Source organism: Nuphar pumila, chromosome 17 (genome assembly GCF_984573655.1).
Source record: "Nuphar pumila chromosome 17, dmNupPumi1.hap1.1, whole genome shotgun sequence".
Taxonomy (NCBI): domain Eukaryota; kingdom Viridiplantae; phylum Streptophyta; class Magnoliopsida; order Nymphaeales; family Nymphaeaceae; genus Nuphar; species Nuphar pumila.
In genome coordinates, this window is record NC_143265.1 from 46,549,000 (window position 1) to 46,557,289 (window position 8,290).

Here is an 8,290-nt window from a genome sequence, read left to right on the forward strand (position 1 = left end):
GAAGTAGTCCCATACGATTTCTTGTTCATGGAGGTTCTCGATCAAAAATTTGTACCGAGAAGTGGGTAATAGCTTCTTGCTGTTATATCTGAATGAGCTGACTTGAGTTAGTATGTGCAGAAGGAACCAAGACTGTAGTGCGTAGATGCACCCTTCTACTAAGATAGAATCTTTAAGTACGAAACAGGTCAATCCACAGTATAAAAAGGCAAGCACGGCCATGGCGATAGAGAGACGGTTGGTTTGTCGACTTCTTCATCTTCGCAAAAGTTGTACTATTATGATATTAATGTAGTTTTGTCCATCCTGGAAGAAGGCTAGTCCTACTGTGCACAAGACCATTGCATGATGAATTCTTTCTCGTGCTGCTCAGGATAAGGAGTCAACTTCTTCAAATGCTTCATACTATTGGTATAGCTCAAACAAGTCAACATATTGGCTCTCATATGCCTCTATCAATGGCCAAAATCTGTGTCTAGTCATACAAACTAAAGCATCTCGAGGGTCAAGTCCCTTGACGTTCATAAAAAATTGTTGCTCTATGGGATCATCTGGCTGACCAACTGGCTCAAGTAGACCCATGATCTCTGAAAATTTGTCCAATAATAGAGTCATCTCTCTCCATGAGAACCAGAAGGTGTAGGTGCACAGATTCCACCGCTCTGCTAACGCTTGAATCAAATTGCCATTAATGATCTGCTCTCCTACTGATGATGTCAGTTCTAATCTGCAATCACTCAGATGGTTTGAGAACATACAGAAAAAGTTATTGAGCCAAGAATAGTACCACCGGAGAATGAAAGATCCGGTGTTCAAAGTCCAATGATCAGGAAGACCTTGCCGCACCTCATAAGAGATATGGCCTTCGGGGAAAACTGAATCAAGCTGACTGGATGCCATCAGGATAGACTGAAAAATAAAGAAGTAAGAACAAGACTTAAAAAGTATACACGATTTTTGGAAAAGTTGCAGGCAGGATAAAAACAAAGCTAGAAATTCGAGATCCAGATGAACGAAAGGATAGAAAATTGCCTAGAGTTTTGAGAAAAAAACAGAGGATTTACAAAAATCGTCCAGGGTTTGAGAAAAAAAAAGGGAATGTATGAAAATAAATGGAAGGGGATTTAAAAAAATTGTCTAGTATTTTCATGAAACTTATGGAAAAATATAAGGAAACAAAAGAAATAAAGAGAAATAACATTCAATCACATCATGCACAATCAAGTATGCACATACAACATTCCCTAAAAGCTGACTCTAGATGCACAAGTTTTGAAATAGTTGTAGGACCCTAACCCTAACTCTAAGGCTCATATCATTTGTGTCCAATCATGCTATGCTGATATACTCGAGTTGAGGTGTAAACACCCCAAATTTTCACTCACCTTCTTGACATTTCCACCAATCATCACATTTCGGTTCTCCGGAACCAATGAAGGGCAAAATGGTTATTTTCTAAGATTGAACCTTGCAGAAAGTCCTAAATTCCATTCTCGAGTCTCAAAACTTCTCTATTTAGACTCAGAGACACCCTCAAATTGCAAATCCTCAAAATCTCATGCTTAACCAGAAGTCAGAATTTGAATTTGAAAATTCTGACTTCTGGTTAAGCATGAGATTTTGAGGATTTATAATTTGAGGGTGTCTCTGAGTCTAAATAGAGAAGTTTTGAGACTCGAGAATGGAATTTAGGACTTTCTGCAAGGTTCAATCTTGGAAAATGACTATTTTGCCCTTCATTGGTTCCGGAGAACCGAAATGTGATGATTGGTGGAAATGTCAAGAAGGTGAGTGAAAATTTGGGGTGTTTACAGATTGGCGACCGAGATGGGACCTGTCCTTGTCTGATTAAAATTATGCTTGACTTAGTTCAATTATTGAAACTGTGTTCACAAAATGTCAGCTCTTTACTTTTTGTATCATGTGAGCCTAGGAGCCTAGATTCTGACCTAGCTGACATTGACTGCATATAGACTAGGCATGGTTTGGTAGGACCAGATTGAGGAGAAATTTTCATGATCACATAGACTTATGTCTAAATACAACTCTCCTCAGTTTAGGATCTGAATGCGAACAATGTATGCTTCTTCCAATTTTTAAAATCTATCTCTCTAGGTCTTAGAGCCCTCTATTTCTTGCATGTGATCATTTTTCAAAATCTCCCTTACCTATCATTACCCGGTCTTCACGTTGCTGGGCTCTCTTCCAGAACCCTAGTTCGGGACAGAGCCTCACAACTGGGCCAATTATTTGGGTTAACACACCCCTACCACGTACCGCGGGCCACAGTCCGAAGTATATCGGTAGGCGCTCAAGGATGTTGGAAAACCTTACCTTAGAACCAGAGTTGAAATCATATGCCACGTACCTCGGATTTCGATTTGGGTATATCGGCATAACTGGATTGGACAAAGATGATCTGAACCTAGAGTTAGGATTAGGGTCCTACAACTATTTTCAAAGTGATGCATCTAGACTCAGCCTTTTAGGGAGTGCTGAATGTGCATAAATGTTTGTGCAGGATATGATTGTATGTGCGTTATTTCCTCAATTCTTTATATTTCCCAATGTTTTCCAACTCATTAGGTCTTTTTTTTAAATATCCTTATTTTCCACGAAATATTTTTCTCAAACCCTGGATGATTTTCCCAAATATCCAATTTCTTTCAAAACTCGAGGAGATTTTTCACTCTACCTTTCTACTGGATCTCAAATTTCCAGCTACATTTTATCCTGCCTGCAAAATTTTTCAGAATTTTTCACATTTTCCTAAGTCTCATCCTAAGTCCTCCTCTGTTTTCAGTTCAATGGCATCCAATCAAGTCGATTCTATCTTTCCTGAAGGTCACATCTCCTACGAGGTGCGACAAGGTCGTCCTGAACATCGAGCCCTCAGCACCGGAACTTTCGTTCCCCGGTGGTACTATTCCTGGCTCAAAAGCTTTTCTCGAATGTTCCCGGACCATTTGAGCGAGTGCGGATTAGAACTGGCATCAGCAGTCGGAAAGCAGATCATCAATGGCAACCTGATCCATGCAATGGCAGAACGGTGGAATCCTCGAACGTGTACCTTCTGGTTCCCATGGGGAGAGATGACCGTTTTAATGGATGAATTTTCAGAAATCATGGGATTGCCAGAGCCAACCGGTCAACCAGGAGATCCATTAGAACATCAATTCCTTATCAATGTCAAGGGTTTGGACCCCCGAGATTCATTAGCCCGTATGACAGGCCGCCGATCCTGGCCTCTGATCCAGTTAGAGGGGAATGAATATGTTGACCTGCTCAAATTGTACCACCAGTACGAGACCTTCATTGAAGTCAGTTTGCTATCAAGGACAGCTAAAGAAAGAATTCAGAATGCAATGGATCTATGCACTGTAGGATTATCCCTTTTCCCAGACAGACAAAACTACATGAACATCAGAATAATCCAACTTATGAGAAGATGGAGAAGTCGACAAACCAACCGTCTTTCCATAGCCATGGCAGCGCTCGCCTTCCTATATCGTGGTCTGACCCGTTTCTCACTGGGGGAATCCATCTTAGTTGAAGGTTGCATCTACGCACTTCAATCCTGGTTCTTCCAGCATGTTTCAGCCCGAGCAAACTCTTTTAGATACAATGGACAAGAACTCCTTCTAGTGGCGCAGTACCGATCCATGATCAACAACATTCAAGAAGATGACATTGTCTGGGACTATTTTGATCGGCAGTTGTCTCCTCCCAGATATACGTACGCTTACGGCAAGCGGTTCAAGTTGTTGGGACCTTTCTTCTGCACTTACTACCAACCGGAGCGATGTGTTCGGCAATTCTCCCAGAGGCAGCAGTACGTCGAAGCCCGACTGTTATCAGGAGCTATGGCAGAGTTCGATCTCACCTCCGCACAATGGTCCGGGGCATATCATTCTGCCTGCTACAGCTGGGATTCTTTTGTCTCTCTTAAAATCTTTCCTGGTCCTAGAGTGTCTGCTGATTATCGTGAATGGTGGCAAATTGTTTGTCCTCCACCTCTTTGTCAAGATCAATAAAAGTTTAATTTTCTCATTTCAATAAAGTTTTCTTTCTCTCTATTGTGGTTTGACGACCTCGCCTAGGTAACAAGGCGCATTTTCGTTGTTTATTTGTCTTTCTAAGAATAACAACACAATTGTCGTGATTCCCGCGACGACTTAGTCCCTAGTAATGGGATAATTTTTTCAAGTTGTTTGCCATATTTCCAGCAAATATTTCTTCCAAAAGCCAATTCCTTCATAATCTAATCAGGTCTTTGCCCTGCAGAGAGCATCCATAACATTTGATGGTTCAGACAAGATCATGCAAAAGAACCACGGCATCTCAGTACTCGTCGGCCTTAGAAGAAGAGATGGGCTCCCCCCGGTCCGAGAGGAGTCAAGAGCAGCAACAAGAGGATGATGGCATAGACCCACAAATGTATGCCATGTTCAGAAAAATGATGAATAAGATGATGAATGAACAGCCTGGGACCAGCTCAGAGAGGAATCCCTTCAGAGAAAAGTTCCATGGTCACAAGGATAAGAAAGCTTTCAAAAAGCAAGTTCAGCTGAAAGAGATCTCAGACGGAACCGATTTCAATGAAGATACAGATGAAGAATACGAAGTGCCTCCGGTATTTCAGAAAAGGGGCCAAGAACAAAGGAAAAACCGCAAATCAAAGGGTCAGGAGGCAGAAAAGCCCCTGCAAGCACAGTTTCGGGAAATGGCCCGAGTTGTCAAGGATCTCCAAGCCCGCGACAAAGGCAGGAAAGTCTTCACCAGTGAAGACTTCTACGACGGCTTAGAGGGAGATGATGATCTGGAAAATCTTCCCCGAAAATTTATCAAATTCGACGGTTCTGGCGACCCAAAAGCGCATCTCGCCACTTTCTTCGCTGAATGCTCGAGGTTCAAAAGGGATAACCGAGCATTGTTTCTATGCTTCCCCCGCAGCTTGGAAGGAGTTGCAGCTAAGTGGTATGCTGAGCATATCAACCCCATCGAGCTCAAGGAGTTCGATAAAGTGGTAAACCTATTCATTGAATGCTTCTTGTTCAACACAGAGGTGCTTCCTACATTAAGTCATCTCTGCAATCTAAGGCAGAATGAGAATGAAAAGGCACGGGACTTCATTCACAGATGGAGATCAGCCTATAATAAGATGAGAGATCCTATCTCGGAAAGGCACGCCCTGTCCCTAATCCTCAACAACTTTTCGCAGCCATTAAGAGGATTGATCTCCACAGCACCATCCCGGACCTTCATTGAGTTGACTGAACGAGCCGAATGGCTCGAGCTGAGTGTGGAAAATGGAGTCTATGAAGGCTTCACTTTTTCCAAAAACAACCCCCAAGGTGAGCAGAAGAAGAAAGCTCACTTCACCTATTCTGCCAACAACAACAACAACAGCAGTCAGAATCAGTACAAAGGGCAGAAGAAAGATTACTGCTATGACTCAGGCAGTTCAAACAACAAAGACCAGAAAGGAAAGCCTGCTCCTCAGTATAGCAAGCCTCCTCAGCAGGATCAAGGGCCAAAACTGCGCGCGAAAGCTAAGCATGAAGAATGGAGTTACGATAGAAAGTTCACTCCTCTAGACCAAACACTCGAGGATGTGCTCAAGTATATGCTGTCAAAAGAAATGGTTAAATTGCCCAGATTGGCTGATCCCCCTATGCCCATGGGGAAATGGAAAGATCAGTTCTGCAAGTTCCACAGGAAAGTGGGACACAACACTGGGAACTGCTTTGTTCTCAAAAACATTGTGCAAGATCTCATTGAAAAGAATCTATTGGTAGAAGGAGAAGAAGAAGAGAAAATGGATATTCTACAACATCCCTTTCCTTCACACACCATAACTGTAGTGTCTGCACAGCCATTTCTACCGCACGAACACATCAAGCCGTGTTCCGCACAAGATCTCCAAGTTCAGCATCAGGTGTCAGTGCTACGGCAAGCGGCACCAACCACCAAGAAGGTGAATCTAATTGCAGCTTTTGTCAAGCTCAAAGTAGCAGCGGAGCCAGCCAAAATATTTCCTGCAGCAGCCAGCAAAATTCCGAGGCTCCCGAAGCATTTTCTCAAATCCCACCCAAAAAAGGGAGAAACTTCAACTCAGAAGCCTCTAACTGCTCTATCCAATGTTTCAATTTTGGACTTAGCCAAAAACTCCCGCAAGCACCGACAAGTACTGGATGATTTGCTCAAAAAAATCAAAGTTAAGCCCAGTACCACTCCAGAAGACATGGCACAGATTGTGAACTCCGCCATGACCAATGCACCGATTACCTTCTCGAATGAGGACCTTCCAAAGCCTCATTCATTTCATAATAATGCCTTGTACATTGTCGTTTGAGTCAGAGGAATGACGGTACCCCATGTACTGATCGATGGAGGCAGTAGCCTCAACATATGTCCCGAGATGACAGCGAAGGCATTAGGGATCAAGGATGAAGAATATATTCCAGATCCCATCACTATCTATGGGTTTGACAACCATGGTCAAACGACAAAGGGCAAGATAATTCTGGAAGTGTTCATCAACTATTCGGTGCACTCCGTCCTCTTTCACGTGGTTAATGTGCCACCCACCTACAACTTGCTGCTCGGAAGGACGTGGATTCATAACGCAAATGCAGTGCCTTCCACCCTATATCAATGTGTGAAGTGGTCAAAAGGTGGAATGATTACCACAATACTAGGGGAAGACCCAGAAGAAAGGCTCCCACAACCCATGATTCCCCAACCATCATTCAATGCGGATATTCCCAGCATCAGAGAAAGTGAAGAGATCAATCTCGGAGAGAATTGAGAAATTCTCCAGGCATCATCAGGGCCATCTCTACACACGGTAGCCACGACCCGATGGAGAGGTCCTCAATTCTTTAAGGTTGGAGGCTGAATCAACTACAACGCCATTAAGGATCACCCCTTGTTTCCTCAATTCATGAAGGCAAGAAAGGGATTCGATTTGCTTCTGAAGCATGGTTATCAACCCTTCAAAGGACTTGGCAAGAATGAAGATGGCCGCATCGAGCCAGTGATCCAGAAACATCATCCCCACAGAGCAGGACTGGGGTTCTCCAGCGGAAGCTCGCCAAAGAAGACAGTTTTTGTCAAAGGGGCACATTGAAGACCATTTGTTATTTCTTTCTATTCTTTCCAAAATAAATGTCTCATTTTATCAAATGTCTTTGATCAATTCAAAATCAATAAAATGTCAAGTTTCTTTGTCTATCAGGATGTCATCTGTCTTCTTTACGTCTATCTCTTCATTTTATAATTTTAATGCCATTTTATGCATAAGTTCTCTTCAAATGATTGCTTGTCCTATGGTGAGCAATTTTATCTGAACCAAATTTCTTATCCAAAATTTCAGAATGACTTCTCGGAGAATCAAGAAGCTCATTCTCAATCCCAAGGCTTTTCAGAAGTCGGCAACAATTCACAGAGTCAAGGCGAGCACCGAAGAGGGCAAGAGTGCAAAGCAGTCATATGATTGTGCAGAATATGATCAGTCTCTTCAGGAATTACCAGAATTCACCTCAGTTCAGAAGCAAGATGAACCATCTCCTCTAGTACAAGATCCGACTGAAGATGTCAATATCGGTTCAGAGGAAGATCCCAAAATTCTCCAGATCGGAACCAGTCTGAGTCCGGAAGAAAAGAAAAGGCTTACAAATTTTCTCAAGCGGCATGAAGAAGTGTTCGCATGGACATATGAAGATATGCCAGGCTTAGACCCAAAATTAGTTGAACACCGTCTCGTCTTGAAGCCGGATGCTAAACCAGTTAAGCAAAAGCTGAGAAAAATGGATCCTAGAATAGAACAACAAGTCAAAGAAGGACTCGAAGATTTGCTCAAAGCAGGGTTTATTCGAGCTATTGACTACCCGGATTGGTTAGCCAATATCGTCGTTGTCCCAAAGAAAAGTGGCAAAGTAAGGATCTGCATAGACTTCAAAGACCTCAACAAGGCAACTCCGAAGGATGACTATCCACTTCCAAGCATCGATCTTCTAGTCGATAGCACGACAGGACATGCTATGTTCTCTTTCATGGATGGATATTCCGGCTACAATCAGATTAAGTTAGCCGCCCGCGACCAATCAAAAACTTCCTTCACCACGCCTTGGGGTACTTTCTGCTATACAGTTATGCCTTTTGGGCTCAAAAATGCCGAAGCAACGTATCAACGGGCAATGGCCGTTATCTTTCACGATCAAATGCGCAAAATCATGGATGCGTATGTTGACGATATCCTCGTGAAATCTAAAGATGGAGAAGATCA